The 17,834-nt window shown below is 27.5% G+C and overlaps 2 pseudogenes across 1 annotated transcript; both read right to left on the reverse strand.

Moving 5' to 3' along the window:
* Positions 1–1,047: 1,047 nt before the first annotated feature.
* Positions 1,048–5,571, reverse strand: LOC149062259 (pre-mRNA-processing factor 39-like; annotated as a pseudogene). Its single transcript, XR_016189317.1, has 10 exons — positions 5,445–5,571; positions 5,282–5,374; positions 5,122–5,214; positions 4,959–5,051; positions 4,799–4,891; positions 4,636–4,695; positions 3,379–3,486; positions 3,263–3,307; positions 1,241–3,093; positions 1,048–1,161 (listed from the first exon to the last, which is right to left on the reverse strand). The product of XR_016189317.1 is annotated as a pre-mRNA-processing factor 39-like (transcript).
* A 3,592-nt stretch (positions 5,572–9,163) lies between these two features.
* On the reverse strand, positions 9,164–11,353 carry LOC149062260 (E3 SUMO-protein ligase KIAA1586-like; annotated as a pseudogene).
* Positions 11,354–17,834: the final 6,481 nt, after the last annotated feature.

Genomic DNA, 17,834 nt, shown 5'->3' on the forward strand with positions numbered 1-17,834 from the left:
ATATATCGTAAATAGATTTTGTACAGTAATTAAAGTCCGTATACAAACGTCAAAGTCACTTATGTGGAAACGCTAATTGGGATCTATTAAGCTACAAGGCGATGTTTAGAAAATTGTGTTTGTTGAAAAAGTTTGTTCACTGAAAATTTTCCCATACTCACATACAGGTCATTATTCTACAAAAATTATATGATGTGCATAAACCATGAAAACACAAAAAACCTTACGACAATGATGAGTTTATACCCACTCGTATTTTATACTATGCCTACGTCAAGAACTGCGTTTTAATGAGTGTGAGCAGAAATCATTGTGGTGTGAAGTAAAAGAAAATTCCATAATTTATTTTACAAAACAATATTATGTAATATTGGAAAACCGAAAAACCTTGTAGGGAAAATTTCGTAGTTTTTCGCTTTATATATGTATAATTTCGGAATGCATTATGGTTGTCGTTTGCTAAAGTGGATCTAAAAATAATGATACCTAATAATAATGTCCAGAAAAGTGAAAAGGTAGAAACTTATGATTTCATACTAAACATACGTACATAAGTAAAATATGTCACCAAGCAATTGTAAGAATAGGATCAAAACGGGCGGGGAGGGGGGTGAAGGTGAGAGAAGATAGGTTGAAGTCCTCATCATATGTTATAGAAGTAAGAAAATAGGACAATTGAAAAACATTGACTTCATTTTGCTAGGGCTTAATCCAGTGGCGTAATTAAGAATTTGTCTTAGGGGGGGATAAACATTTTTATAAATACTTAGATTTTCAAGTATAATATCTGGGAAAACTATTTCATCAAAAATTCTTAAACTAATATATATTCACACAAAATGTACCTATTAATAAATGTGCTTTAAAATTCTACACAATTTAATACCAATACAATATTATAATAATTTCTTCAAAATGTAAATTTTGAATATATTAGAATTAAAATTTACTTTTAAATTAAATAATAATTTTTAAAATATTAAATTTATTTTGTTTTTAATAATTATAATGTATATAATAACATATTAACATAATAATTTTGTACGTTTATAATATAAATTCTAATTTTCTTGGCTGTTTAGCCAACTCGTCAATTACATTATCAGGATTAATTGCAATTGATTTATGTACAGCCATCATAGTTAAACCATTTAATCGATCCTAAAATTAATAATTTTTAAATAAAATAAAACTAGATACTTCAATAATAATTAATCATAATGATGAACATGAACTATACTGTACTACTCAATGACTGCTTTTTCTCTGTAAAACATGCTTTTTTTAAATGTTTGTACTCAATTGTTGCAGAACGTAACATGTCATAATCATTGATATAATCTTCAATGTATTCTAATTTTTTTTTTGAAAACACAAGCTTTTCCTTATAAAAATTACACTGCAATATAATATCATCAATTGTTTTTAATACCGATAAATGATCTTTTGGATTTAATTCCATTTTCACTTCAACTAATGTTAAATAAAGCTCAAGGCTGTCATTTACACTGATGGCTTTGATTCTTATGGTATCATATAAAATATTAAATGCAAGGTTTAATTGACGATTGTGTTTCCAAACAAAGCGTGCATATCTTATCGCAATGTAACTGATAATTGACTTTAATCGAGAACAACTTAAATAATGTTTAAATAAAATCTCTAGTGTATCATCTTGCGTTCTTCTAGCCAAGTTTAATAATCTAATAACAACTTCTTTTGACTCTGGATAAATAACCTCTAATCGTGTAATAGTGTCCTCAGCTATTTCTATCCAACCTTGAGTCTCGCAAAAATCAAAATATTTCAAATTCAATTGGAGTGACTTTGGATGGTGGAATAATGATCTTTTAAATACATCAGATAGTAAAATAGTGGCGTCAAAATTTACAAAAGACAAAGAATCTAAATAATTTAACCAAAATCTTTCAATCAAAACACACGCTATCAAGCACCTTTAATAGAGAAAAATAATGCGTTCTTGATCTCCGGCTCTTCTCTCGAACTTAATATAGTTTTCCCAATTTAGTACCTGAGCAGACTCCAACTCATTTACATGGAAGTGAGGTCTTCCTATATTTTCTTCAAATAACTTCCGACATTCAAATTCTGTGGCAGTTTGCTTGTGAACATTATACCATTCATCAATAATTTCAATTCTCATTATAGATATTATATTAGTTTCGGTAATTTCAGTTACTTGCTGAAAATCTTCACCAGGTGGTATACAATCATGATTAAATGACTCACTATTATGGTTTGTTCTAAATGATTGAACTATAATATTTCGTTTTTCGAAAAATTCTGTAAGACCTAAATATTCTTCAGGTAATTGTTTGAATATAAACTCTTGAAATTTGAAGAAATTTTTTGAATAGTTTGAAGTTGGTATGCGAATAAGACGATAGTATATGTTAGCAGCATTAAATACTTTATTAATCTCCATTTCCCATGATATATAATCATGCCACAACTGATCTGAATGAAAATCAAGTCCACACATTTTCAAACTTCTTTCAAACTCGTTACGAATATGGTCCTCTTCATCGTAACGTTCCGTTCTCAAATATGTCATGTAATAAATCCACAAATCAACACTTATAGGTATGGCACTTAATCCATTTTCTAACACTTTTTCAAACTCATGTATATTATTATTTCTTTTTTCAAAATTCGCATATTTCTTCCAATAACCGTAACAAAGCGGATACAGTTCTAAAAATTTAGAGTAAGCTATTCTTGCGTTTACTTCAATATTTTGTTCATCAACAAAATGTAATATATTTTCCCATTGGTTGAAATTTGAAAAATCATATTGAAGATAATCCCACATCTCGTGAAACTGATCATCACCAGTATCTTCAACTTTAATTTTTTTCAAAAGCAATGGTTCATTGTCTTCCAAACTCTCGTATTGTTTTTGGTTTCGCTTTCTACTATTTGCAGTCATCTCCGATGTTCTAGAGCTGGACAACGACATTTCACCAGTATGTGAATTGTATAGTTCATCAATTGTAGTTAGCGGTAGTCTGTCTTCTGAATCAACTTTATTGTTAACACACGTTCTGTCTTCAAGTAATATTTTTTTATTTCCTAAATCAATAATTGTATGTGTCAATAATATTATTAAAAATAAATGTGACAACATATTCTTCATTGTCAATACACATTTTGACTTAAAGTAAATGTTAAGCACTACCCAAGTCAAATATTTTATTTATTAAAAATACAAATAAAAACAAATTTTGAGAGGTATTCTTACTTGCTAATTCTTCATTGCCATTTTTAAGTGAAAGTTTAGCAGTACCTAAATTAGGTAAATATTTTATTTATAGTTAATTAATAAAACAAATTGTATAAAGTTAAATAATAACTTACTTTCACCAGACTCTGCGTGGTTAATTTTAATAGAAAACGATGGACCATCCTCAATCTTAAATTTATTATTCATACATATTTTGACGTCGGGTTTCATAAAACCATCAACTAAATAAAACATATTAACATTTAAATATTTACTTATTAAAATTAATAACAAACATAGAGTTATGAAAATTATTTATATACTACTGATGCATCAATTATCAAGAACAATATTTATACAAAAAAGGAGGAGACTTTATTGTCAAATAATAACAATTGTATTAAGAGGGTTGTTACGAGCTTTGTCGATGGAAAATCTATAAAGATGGGAAGGGAATATAACGAGTTGAGCGTGAAGTAACATGAATATTTATTTAAGGTGTCAGAACCACTAACTAAATTGCTTAGGACACATATCGCTTTACCACTTATTGCTATACAAGGAATAAAATAAATAGCAAGATATCTGAATAGTAGACTAAAAAGAATTAGTAATTAGAGTAAGTTCAAATTTAAGAGCATCCAACACTTCTGATTTCCAAACAATTGAGGTATATTCTAGAATTAACAATTTGAAAATAGATAAGAAGGAAAAATAGGTTGCCAGTATTTTGATAAAAATTTACATAGGTACCTACTGCAGATTCTATTTATAATATGTCTATTAGAATTCCGAATCCATAACTATCGCAAGGAAAAATAATCCAGTAATTATTTATTTAACAATTATTGATTGAAATATCACCCAAAACAAAAATTATTAATTATATTCTTACTTTTGACAGACTTTTTATTATCTGTTCCGTCTTCTTGATTATATGTTTTGTTAAAAATAACTGTTTTCTAGTTTTTGTCCAGTATCAACAATTATATTTAAAATTTTATATATTAACTATAACAGGGGGTCTACAAACTACAGCCCACGAGTCAGATCCGGCACGCAAAATATCCTCCGCCCTCACCCCTCACCCAAGACACCAAATAATCTAAAAATAAATGTTATAAACAAAATTATTAATCTATTATTATCATAAATTATTACTGTACGCACGCGCAAATTATCACCTATATCATATTTATATAACTAAGTATATGTAATTATCTTGTGGTATATATGATAAGAACTATTTTTTAAATATTTATAAATAAAAAAATGATGTGTAATTTATGTACTTTTTACGCACCAAAATATTTTGATTTCATATATAGCCCTAGAAAAAAAGTTTGGTGATTTCTGACCTATAAAATCCATCGTAAATTATGCATTCTTACTTTTGCAAGGCGCTTTATTGTCTGTTCCATCTTCTTGCTTAAATGTTATGACAGGGATAACTTTGTCGTCAAGTTTTTGATCAGTATCATTAATTAAAATTAAAACATTATCTATTTGGTACCCTTAACATCAAAAAAACCAACTTAAATTATGTATTCTTACCTTTGTCAGATTCTATATTGTCTGTTTCAACTTCTTGCTCAGATTGTATGACAGGGGTAATTTGGTCTCCAGGTTTTTGATCAGTATAATCAACTATAATTAAAATGTTATCAATTACCTATAGATTTGATTAAAACTCGCTTAGATTATAAATTCTTACTTTTGTTGGATTGATTGATGTCTGTTTCATCTTCTTCCTTAGATGTATTGAAAGAGGCTACGTTTTTTTCGGGTTTTTGATCAATATCATCAACTAAATTTAAAATTGAATCCATTTGGTACCATTGACATCAATAAAACAAACTTAAATTATGTATTCTTACCTTTGTCAGACTGTTTATTGTCTGTTTCATCTTCTTGCTCGGATTGTATGACAGGGGTAATTTTGTCTCCATGTTTTTGATCAGTATAATCAACTATAATTAAAATGTTATCAATTACCCATAGATTTAAATAAAACTCGCTTAGATTATGAATGCTTACTTTTGTCGGATTGATTGATGTCTGTTCCGTCTACTTTCTTAAATGTATTGAAAGAAGCAACTTTTTCTTCGGGTTTTTGATCAGTATCATCAACTAAAATTAAAACATTATCTATTTGGTACCCTTAACATCAAAAAAACCAACTTAAATTATGTATTCTTGCCTTTGTCAGACTCTTTATTGTCTGTTTCATATTCTTGATCAGATGTTATGACAGGGATAATTTTATCTTCAGGTTCTTGATCAGGGGTGTGGTACAATCGGCCGACAGACATTTGGTCGACAGACATTTGGCTGACACGCAATAGGCCGACATACTAAATGGCCGACAAATTTATAGGCCGACATATTAAATGGCCGATTAAGTAATTTTATGTTGAGATAGGTAAATTATGCACACACACAGATATATATATATATAGGTGATACTTATTCTTAAAAATAAAATTTAGTGTATTGTTAATAATTATAAGTACATTTTATATTCCTAATATGTTTTAAAAATTAAAAAATTTGATATTTATACATAAAAATAAAAAATACTAATAAATTATTATTGAGTACATTGTATATTCCTAATATATTTTAACTTTTGTCGAATTGATTGTTGTCTGTTCCGTCTTCTTGCTTAGATATATTGAAAGAAGCAACTTTTTCTTCGGGTTTTTGATCAATACCATCAACTTTATTTAAAATTGTATCTATTTGGTATTCTTAACATCAATAAAATAAACTTAAATACCTATTATGCATTCTTACCTTTGTTAGACTCTTTATTCTCTGTTTGATTTTCTTGCTTAAATGTTATGACAGGGGTAACTTTGTCGTCAGGTTTTTGATTAGTATCATCAACTATAATTAAAACATATCTATTTGGTACCCTTAACATCAATAAAACCAACTTAAATAATGTATTCTTACCTTTGTCAGACTCTTTATTCTCTGTTTCATCTTCTTGCATAAATGATAAGACAGGGGTAACTTTGTCGTCAGGTTTATGATCAGTATCATCAACTATTATTAAAACATTATATATTTAGTACCCTTAACATCAATAAAACCCACTTAAATTATGTATTCTCACCTTTGTCAGACTGTTTATTGTCTGTTTCATCTTCTTGCTCAGATTTTATGACAGGGGTAACTTTGTCTTCAGGGTTTTGATCAATATTATCAACTATAGTTAAAATGTTATCTATTACCTATAGAATCAATCAAAACTCGCTTAAATTATGAATTCTTACTTTTGTCAAATTCATTATTGTCTGTTTCATCTTCTTCCTTAGATGTATTGAAAATAGCAACTTTTGCTTCAGGTTTTTGTTCAGTATCATCAACTATATTTAAAATTGTAACTATTTGGTATCCTTAACATCAATAAAACAAACTTAAATTTTGTATTCTCACTTTTCCAAGGTGCTTTATTGTCTGTTCCATCTTCTTGATCAGATTTTTTGACAGAAGTAGATTTGTCTTCGGGTGGTTTTTGATCAGTATCATCAACTATAATAACATTTTTAACTATTTAATACTTCAACATCAATAAACTGTCTTAAATTATGTATACTAAATTTTTCCATATTCTTTATTGTCGATTCCCTCTTGTTGTTTAGGTGTTCTGTTAGAAGTAATTTTGTTTTCATGTTTTTGATCAGTATCATCAACTATATCAAAAATGTTATCTATTATACATCTTACATCAATTGAGACAAACTTAAATTATAAATTCTTACTTTTTCCGTACTCTTTATTCTCAGTTCCCTCATCTTGCTTAGATTTATCGACAATACTCATAATGTCTTCTGGTTTTAGTTTGCCTATAATTTTATCAAACATTTTACCTTTTAATAAAAGCTAATATTAATAAAAACAATTAAAGTAAGTATTCTTACTTTTTAGTAGTATTATTCGTGTTTTATAGATAAACGGAGCTTTTTAATCAGGCATAATTTAAAAAATCTGAAAATAATGTAGTTGTTTTAATTAATTTATCACTACTTCTTAAATAAGAACTACCGTAAATACATTATATCATAGATAATAATTTAAATATGTAGAAAGGAACAAAAATAACACTACGCATGTCGCATAAATTTTCTTTCTCGTAAACTTTTTAATTGTTAAGGGTGGGAAATCTTATATACAATTTTCAAATCTTAAATTTAGAAAAAACATTTTCATGGATTTTTAACTTAAGATTAGAAATTAGAAATTTGTCATTATTATAACAAACTATCTCAAAATTCTTAATTCAAAACTCATAAAAAATTATTTTGAATTTACGCTCGTTTTTATTTCTTTAAATTATACTATAAAAAATTTACGTAGAACTTTGAATTATAGTATTTTTTTTTTTTTTTTTTTTAGGGGAAAACATTTTTATAGGTAGTAATTTAAAAAGAAAATATTTTGAAAATTGTATAAGGTATAAAATATTTTAATAGGTACAAACATTCGATGAGAATTTCATATCTATATTTTAAATCAAAACAAAAAATAAGGATATATATTCCTCAAGCAAAACGAGTATTTATTTATATAAGCAATATACGAGTATTACATAGGTAGTTCAATAAATGAACATGTTAAGCGAATTTTTTTATGAAATAGGTACATTTAATATTTAAAATACAAGAATTATATTTAATAATATTTAGAACTCCTATAGTTCTTACCTCATTTGAATGTGTTTGATTTAAATTGTAGTCTTTTTCGATTTCATATTCAGTAGTTGTAGTTTCAGTGTCTTTAGATAAATGGTTATCCTTCTTAATTTCCTATAAAATTTATATACATTAGGTACCTATAGTCTACCTATACCTATTAAGACATTTAAATACTTAGGTATATTATGTAAATATACATAATATATCTAAGTATTTATGTCCTAAGTATTTAATATAATCGAATTGTATCATTCTTACCTCAGTATTATCTGTATTTTTTTCTTCGTTAGGTTTTGTTTTTTTTTTAAAAAAAGATAGAATTGTATTTTTTCTTTTATTTTCCATAGTGTTACGAGTTAGAATTTACAGTTGTTATAGAAAGAGTAATAATTAAAGACCGGATTCCCGTGCAATTGCATCTTTTTATAGCGTGTTCTAAATTCAATAGAAACAAGCTACAAATCCAAATCAAGAGATGTAGATTAATTTAAAGAAAGTTTTATGTTGCACAAAATTGAACGTTTTTGGGTTTTTGCACAAAATTGCACGTTTCGGGTTTTTTTTATAAAAATGTACTTTTGTACAAATATTTTTGTATTTTTGTATTATTTTTATCGTTGCTATATTATATTGTTATACAAAGTATTGGACTTTTATATCTAACAATATAATTATATATATATAACGATATAATACGAAGTAATTAAGATAATGACTAAGGTACTACGATAGTCGATAGATTATCGATTACATATACACTATACAGTATACACATACAGTACTACAGTGTATCCGCAGCCGTCGTAGTCAACTCGTGTTTTATACAATTTTGTAGTTAATTATTACTTGATATTATTTAATTTAAAATGCCGAAAATTAGTAGTAGCCATTGTTCTAAAATAAAGTGTTGGATCGAAAAACATCCAGAATTGAAAACAGAAGGCAAAATTATATTTTGCACGTCGTGCAATAAGGCCAGGGATGTAGTCCTAAAATTATTTGTGAGTATGCTTAATATGAGGCAGCTTTAGGGGGGCTTTTGTCATAAACCCCTACCCCCCCCCCCCTCCTCAATCACCGTTCTATTACCTATATAAATTAATAATAATAAATTTTATTAACTTCAACAGTGTAATAATTAATATTATTATAAAATTTATTTATTTACCAAATACATAATAACATAAACATAATATTAAAAACTTATAAATTAAGGTTATAGAATATTCCATAAATTTTGTTTTAAACTTTCTTTTTCTTTTCTATTTATTTTTCTGGATCTATTGTCATCAGCTGTTCTATGGTGTAAAATCCAACTTTTGACATAGTCTTCAGGGTCCCATATACTCAATGGTGGACCATTAATGTTAATCATCATCAAATTTGAAATATTGTGAATTGTCAATCTTGAGCGTATGTCAGTGCAAATAATATTCATTAAGCTAAATCCACGTTCACATTCTGCTGTAGAACATGGGATCGTTTTTATCAAATTATTTATTTCATTTAGTTCTTCAATTTCATTGGTTTCTTCGTCGATTAATATTCTTAATCCTCTTAATGTTTTTTCTTGATTTAAAAGAAATCTGTTACAAAGTCGTTTTACTTCCTGTTCACCAAAACGAATATTTACATCAACTGGTCATGTTTTTTTATCTAAAATTTGAATATCTTGTATGATTATTTTATCTTCTTCATTATTATCTAATAGTCTCATGTTTAAATTGTTAATAATACTTGTAATAAATTAGTTTTTATTGATACATACTAATTTAATATTATTACATAAAGGGATATCTTTAAACATCATTTGTTCGATAGCCTCGACTGCTTCAGCATAATAATCACCATTGATAGTTTTTAAAGAATCAATTACTCTAATAGTTCTTTTAATTTTTTTATCAGCTTGTATCAAAGTTGCATCCCAACTTTGCAAATCTAATGACAGTTGAGATAATTCAGACAACACATCACACATAAGTGCCAAGTCTGAAAGAAATTGTAAGCTTTCCAACCGTTTACAAAGACCTTTATACTTGGATCTAGTTTTTTGATCACGATACTTATCCTCAGAAGCTTCTTTAAAGTGTTTGTATAAAGCTGGATACATCTTCCAAACTACTTTTACAGTTCTATAGCTGCTAGCAACCCAACGAACATCGAGTACTCGACCAATTTTTAAAAATATTTCATTTAAACTTTCACAATGCAATTTTAATTCGTTTTGGTTCTTAGGTGATCGACTATACAAAGAATATAATGTGTCCAGAAAATATTTGAAATGATACGTTGCTGTAATATCTTTTAACACATCATTAACTGCCAATTCTAACCTATGGTTAATGCAATGCCAACTAAATATTATTGGAAATTTTTCTTTTAAGCGTGCAGCAACTCCATTAGTTTTTCCTAAAAGAACACTGGCTCCATCTGTGACAAATGATATCCAATGTTCTTTTAAATAAATATCAGTAAATCCATGTTGATGTAAACATTCAAGTAGTTGGTCTATGATGTTTATAGATGTTTGACTTTTCAATTCAATTAAATCCAAAAATATAAAAACAGGTGAATCATATGATATGGAGGCTTTGAGATAAATAATCATACCAGATGATGAACTATTTGTTGTTGATTCATCAATTAATATAGAAATCTTTGAATTGGTTTCTATAATATTTTGAACAATTTTATTTCTCATTTTAGTAGCTATATGATCAATACTCGTAATAGAAGTACTTGAATATCTCGAATGTAATGTTTGGCCTAATAAAACCCCATTCATTTGTTGTAATTCAACAAGATCTGAATGGTCATCAAATGGTCGGTTATTTTTTGCAATAAAATAAACAGTGCGAAATATTTTTATTGTAGATTGATAATGTTTAGAAGTTGAAGTTTCAAATGATGTACTTAATTTACTATGTGTTTTTTCTCTTGAAATATTTAAAGCAAAGTTGTGTGCTTTAGATCTATTGTGTCTTGATATTTTATGTCTTAAAATACTTAAACGAGTAACTAATTTTGAATTGGTACCACCATCAACGTTTATTTGACTCCATTCAGTTGAGATTTCAACACCTTGACTTTTACATGTTTTTAATTCACCAACATTTTTACAATACAAACATCCAATTTTACCATCATCACGAATGAGCCAAGGATATCTATCTTTTTTCTGAATCCATTGATTGTAAGTCCATTCAGAAGGCCAAAGATGTACTTCATTAAATGGATTTGTGTTGGAATTTTTCTCTGAAGCATCTTTGAGTTGTTTCTGATCCTAAAATATTTTAATAAAAATGATCATTCAAATATTGATAATATTTTCTAAAAAAATTATATTAAAAGTACTAAACAATATTACCAATTTTGAAATTTTAGATGGTGTCTTAGACGATGACATACATGTTTCCTCTGAAGTAACTGGATCATCCGGATTTGAATTTTTTTTTTCTTTGAATAATTGTTTATCCTATAATATAATTTCACAGTAAAAAGTTGTATATATACTTAGGTATATTAATAATACTGTGTACTTTATATATTGTGATATATTTCAGCTTCAAAATATAATCGATTACCTACGCATATTTTTGTCCATTCATAATTTTAGACATACAATAAGGGCTGTATATTTGTAGTTTAATTGTTGGGATACTTCATCCAGAAATAATGCCTACTTCATTCCTGATTTCTTGCAAAGAATTGAAAAAAACCAATTATGAAACGGTTTCTCGATTTGTGAATGATAGTTTAATGGAATTTTTTGGAGACACGTTATTTCAAGACAAAATTCTGCTGTTTATTAGCGATGCGGCGCCATATATGATAAAAACTGGAGGAGCATTAAAAATATTTTATTCTAATATGATTCATATAACTTGTGTTGCCCATGGCTTAAACCGTGTGGCCGAAAAAGTTAAGAGACATTTTCCCGGGTGTAAATAAACTGGTAAATAATGGAAAAAAAAATGTTTTTAAAAGCACCTCATCGTATTACTGCTTATAAAAATTTTATGGACTGTCGCCTTCCTCCAGAACCTGTAATAACAAGGTGGGGAACATGGTTAGAAGCTGCTTTGTTTTACTCTGAAAATTTCAGTAAATTTAAAGAATTGGTATCTAATATAGAAGATGACGCACAATCTGTCCAAAAAGTAAAATCCATTTTGAGTACTACATCAATTATATCTGATTTAACATTTATTCGATCACATTTGTCCGAGTTACCAAATTCAATTACAAACTGGAAAAACAAAATTCAACTTTAAATTATCAAATAAATGTTGTTGAAAGAGTAAGAGATGGACTTAAGGCAATTGAAAATGAAAAGGGACAAATATTATGTGAAAAATTCAAATCAGTATTTGATAAAAATACTGGATACAATATTTTAAAACTGTACAACAATTCAATAAATGGAAATGATGTAGATTTAAAAGAAGATCCTGCTATTATAAGCTGCTACAAACAATGCCCGATAACAAGTGTCGACGTAGAACGTGTGTTTTCGCAGTTAAAACATATATTAAGTGACAGAAGACATAATTTTAAAGAAAAAAACTTGGAAATGTACATGATTATAAATTTTAATAAAATATTGTAATCAGTATGTATTCATATGTAAAATCAGTTATTAGTTATTAGTAATAACTTATTACTTATTAAAATTAAAATTTGAAGAATAATGAAAATTTTGTTTTTGCACATTTTAACATTTTAATTGCACATTTTTTAGATTTTAGCTGCACAAAAATCCGGTCTTTAGTAATAATATTATCTTATAAATACCTAAAAACTGTCGAGCACTTATACACTATGTGCGTGTACAAATGTACAAAATACAAATGATATTTTATATCACAACAACTGACACAACGTCAACGTTGAAACGTTCCACGTTCCACCCCAACAAAAATAACTACATAAAATATTAAAATGATAACTGTTTCGGCGTATTAGCTGCACAGACTTCTATAATAGTTCTATACACTGAACTCTATACATGGAAGGCGCATTGCATATGATTCGTGTATTAAGAAGTGTCTCCATTTAGAAGGCAGCCATTTTGATTCCATTAGTGTTTTACTCCATGAAAAGCATGGAGAATAAATCAAATTATTTATGATAATAATAATGATATTGACATGATAAAAATTAAAAACCATGATATAGAATAATAATTATTGAACAATGAACATACAATGATATGATTTTGAATTAGAATTATTTTGTTATTTTGTAATTAAATTTGTATATTATTATTTATTTTATTTTGTGCACAAGTATCTTAGATTATTGATATTATGTGTATTTTTATTGAGTTTTCTTTGTGTTCTGTTTTTTTCTTCTTTAGTTTTTTGTATATACTCTTGTTTACGAAAACGATCTTATGTATTTTCTGTCAGAAAAGATGGTTGCCTGTAGAAAAATTAATCATTATTCATTATATTTGAATGTAGAACGTTCATAAAGTTTGTTAAAAAATTAAAAGATTGCACATAGCGCATTGAAGAATAAGATGTTTCAACATCACTCAATATTATTTACTTACTTTAAACATTTTGGAATATAGCCAACCGCGTAAGTACTTTTCGCTTATTATTACCAATAATTTAATAGTTTATTTTTTTAACTTCATGAAAGTTTCTTATTCTGATGAAACAGAGTGATATTGTTTTTATTAATATTGTTATATGATTTTCTTCAGAATCAAATGTATGAAAATCAAGTTCTTTAAACAAGTGTTTGTCAATTAGGCGACTGAATACTGCTATAGCTACATTTTGTTCAAAATTGTGTTGACTAAATTTCAATATGTCACATTTCAGTCGACGATATAGCAGTTCTGTCATTTGACAAATAGTAATGACATCACTAGCTGGTGTTATTAGACCTCCACGATTTTTCTGCAGAATTAAATTAATGCGGTTGTCTTGTAAGTTACCTTTATATAGTGCTGCCATGCATTCATGGCACTTAATTCGTTTCCTTACCTGAAAATTGAAATGTTATAATTTGAATTGTTTTAGTAACTTTGAAATGTTGGAAAAAGAAATAATTACCATTCGAACAACATATCCTGCAGTTAAAGCAATTGCATTTTCAGAAAATTCTGAGAGTACAAAATAATTTGGTGGCATTTCCAATCCAATGTCTAACAAGTCTTTTTGCAGTTCTTTTTCTCGGTCAATATCAAAATTAGGTAATAAACTCAAAATATCATCTAAATCTTCATTATCGCATTCTTCATTTTCGTCAAATCTTCTACTATTTGAGATTGACAGTGTATCATTGTTTGGTGTTGTATCACAATATTTAGTTACAGGTGTTCGTGTTGCATATAGAATTGAAGTTTGGTCCAATACTTCTACATTCCCACCAGATGATTTTATACTGTGATGCATAACTAATTTTTTGTAAGCATCACTGAAATGTTTCGCTGTTGGATTGACACACCAACCTCCACGAGCCCTTACTGCATTGAAAAACAATTCCAAGTGATCCTGAGACAATTTATATGTTAGCAAATATTTAAATTGCTCAGGATTTTTAACAATAACATCTTTAAATATTTGTTTAATACTCATAGACGATATAATGATGCCCAAGAATCCAGTTTTTTTAGGATGTTCAATCATCAGCCCCTGTCCCTGTCCCCATGTAAGTGTAGATATATATGCTATTATATTATCTAAAAATATTTGTATGTCTTGAAAATTTGATAATTTGAGAGGGCTTTTGGATCCACGGCCATGGGGATTTCTTGAGTTGAGTATATCGAACCACTTATCTACAAACCGTATGAATTCAGTTGTTGCTTCACTGTTTTCAAACCCATTTATTTTTAAGTCTCTACAAAAATCTATAGCATCTGCTACACTGGAACTTAAAGTTTGAGCAGCAATATTCACCTTCATGGGAGACTGTTTCCACTCCAAATGTTTTTTTTTAAGCTTGTTACCTGCATGAAGTCCTTCTGATTCTTGAAGTATTACAAGTTTTTCAATGTAAGCCCAATCAATTTTTTCATTTTTACTATTGTAAATAACTCTCATTGAACTCCACAAATTTCTCACTAGTTTAAGTGCACGACAAGGATCTAATAAACAATGAATGACCTTAGAAGAATCACTTGGATGTGGAAAATTTGTTTTTAATTGTTTTGACGTAAAATCTGCTCCCAAAGTATTAGCCATTGTGAAATGGGTTGCTGGTCCATCAAAAGTCATAGAAGGTACTTCAATATCTATTAATAATAAAAAGTATTTATTTTACATTGTATATATTTCAGAATAATCATTAATTTATTCATACCAATTTCAGAAAGTCTGTTTAAAGTTTCTATCACAATATTGGCTTTGTCTAGACCATTTAGACCTTTGTGAAAGAAGTAAGCCACTGGAACTTTCCAATTTGAATCTATGGCAACCACCAAAATTACTAAGACTTGTGTTGCAGCCATTAATTTAGGGTCATTTGTTGTTGAATCTTTACCAATACTACTTAAACCATGAAAATGTTTACCATCCCACTCTACTTGTTTCTTAATATGCATCTCATCTAACATCAAAGAACAAAATAACTGTTTGCCATTACATTTATACTCTTCACTCTTTATTTTAAGCGCTATAAATGATTCAGTAGTAAATCCTTCGTCAACTTTTACTTCGTGATACCATGATCTCAATGTTGTTCTGTGAGGTAGACTTGATCCAAATTCAGTTCTAACAAAATCGTACGCCTTAGGCGAGTAAAAATTAAGAGTTAACGCAAATGCTCGTAATGCTGGTGAAAAACTTTTTCGTCCTCTTGTTTTAAGGCGACTAAACATTTCAGTCATAGCTGTTGGAAAAGTATCCTCTATGTATGATGAAACTTTTTCATGGAGATCACATTTTATTTTTAGTTCCCTAAGCAATAATTTAATTTTTTTAATTTGTAGTCTCTGGCGTTTACATTGTTTTAATGTTGATTTAGCCTTAATTTGAAATTTATAACGATGTTGAGAAGTAATATGTTTTTTTTTCTTTAATGTTGTTGGAGATGTTTCATAACAATGGTCCAAAAATAAGGCACGCCGAGCATTTGACTTAGGTGTTAATTCTTTTGTGTATGTATTAAACAAACCTATAAGTAAAATACCATTAAATTGAGTTTTATTTAAGTCACAAGTGCATTTTTTTTTTTTTGTAACTTACTAATAACTTTTACGTTGTTTGATGCATCAGGTGTAAATAATTGTGAGCTATCATTTGTACACAGACAAAAAGAGGGAAACTTTTTTATTTGATCTTCTATTTCTATCAATTTATGTTCATAATATTGCCTTGCTTCAATCAGGTTTTTCTTTGTTACACAGCTATCACAGAATTTCTTTCGATCTGCCATACACTTTTAATTGTAAATAAATACAATTTTAAATTAGTTTTAAAGTGCTAGAATATTTTTGTCGTCAGTTGACTTATTGTTTGGTATAATTTAAAATTTCGTATTGTTTTTAATGATATTTATTATGTGAATTATTATTTAATCCCTATTATTTTTTAAAAATTTGAGGTAGAAAAAACATAGTCAATTAAGTAGCTTAAAAAAAAAAAAATTATGCTTATAAAATTTACTTGAGAAACTGTTGGTGAAGAGTATTCTAATTGAACAGGTGTCTCAACAATATGACCTAAATCATTATTTTTACTGAATTCCTATAAAATGTAAGAAAAAATGTTGAACAAGAAAAACTAACAAAAACATCAAACTAAATTACCTCTGAATCAAGTGATAATCCACTAGTTTTTGATTGTACATTTCCTAATTTAATGTCAATTTCATTTACATTAGATTCCATCATATTACTCTCCTTAAAAAGTTATCAAAATAAGAAAATGTGGAAATATTACAGAACTAATTTTCTTACCTGAGCATTTAAAGACAATTTTACAAAAGATTCTTCTGATGTACTTGCTTGGTTAATGGAACGTTTATTCTCATCAACAACATCCATTAAAATAATTTCCTTAAAGTAAATAATTATTTGAACTATAACAACATTTTTGTGTTTTATATTTTGCTTAATATCCTACCGGCAAAAGTAGACTAGGTAAAGCATTTATCTTTAACTTCTTAACATTAACATTTACTCCTTCTTGATTGAAGTCACTGTTTAAAAAGTGATGCTGACATACGAAGTAATTTTTTCCTGGTTCAATATTTAATAACCCTATAGCACTTTTCCATTGGTCTGCTCTTTTCATATCACCAAATGGAATTCTAAGTATATTTTAGGCATTATAAATTAAATAATTTTATTTTTAATATTTTGTATTGTACTAAAAAAAATGTATTTAAATATTATAAATGTTGTACAAATTGGCTTTTTAAGTGTCAATTGATCATATATTTGGTATTAATGTCTCTTAAATACATTTTTGTATTAATGTTTTGTATGTTTCTTATATATTGCAAATTTTTATTTAGTTTATACCCAATGAAAAAAAAAAATACAGCCAATTTTACAATAGCTTAATTCACCATATTTAATAGCAGTTTCATTTATACCATGAAATAATTAACTTTTTGAAGTTAATATATCAGTTGTTATTTAGCTTATGGAAAATTTTTTGCTATTATAAAATAATTAAATTCATAAACTATTTGTCAAATATTATAAATAAAAATACTGTAGTTTACTTGAACATGCTGAGTCCTTTTCATTTTTCAATCCACAATTTGGAACACAGCATTTTCGCACCATATTAAATATAATTTAATATCTGATTAAATATAATTAAATTTAACAATTAATTAAGTTTTGGAAATTTAATTTATGATAATAAATGTTTAAACAGTTAAGCACTTGTATAGTTGGGTATAATTAATTACAACAC

Source organism: Diuraphis noxia, unplaced genomic scaffold (genome assembly GCF_037042655.1).
Source record: "Diuraphis noxia isolate RWA-SAM2 unplaced genomic scaffold, SU_Dnox_SAM2 contig0001, whole genome shotgun sequence".
NCBI lineage: Eukaryota > Metazoa > Arthropoda > Insecta > Hemiptera > Aphididae > Diuraphis > Diuraphis noxia.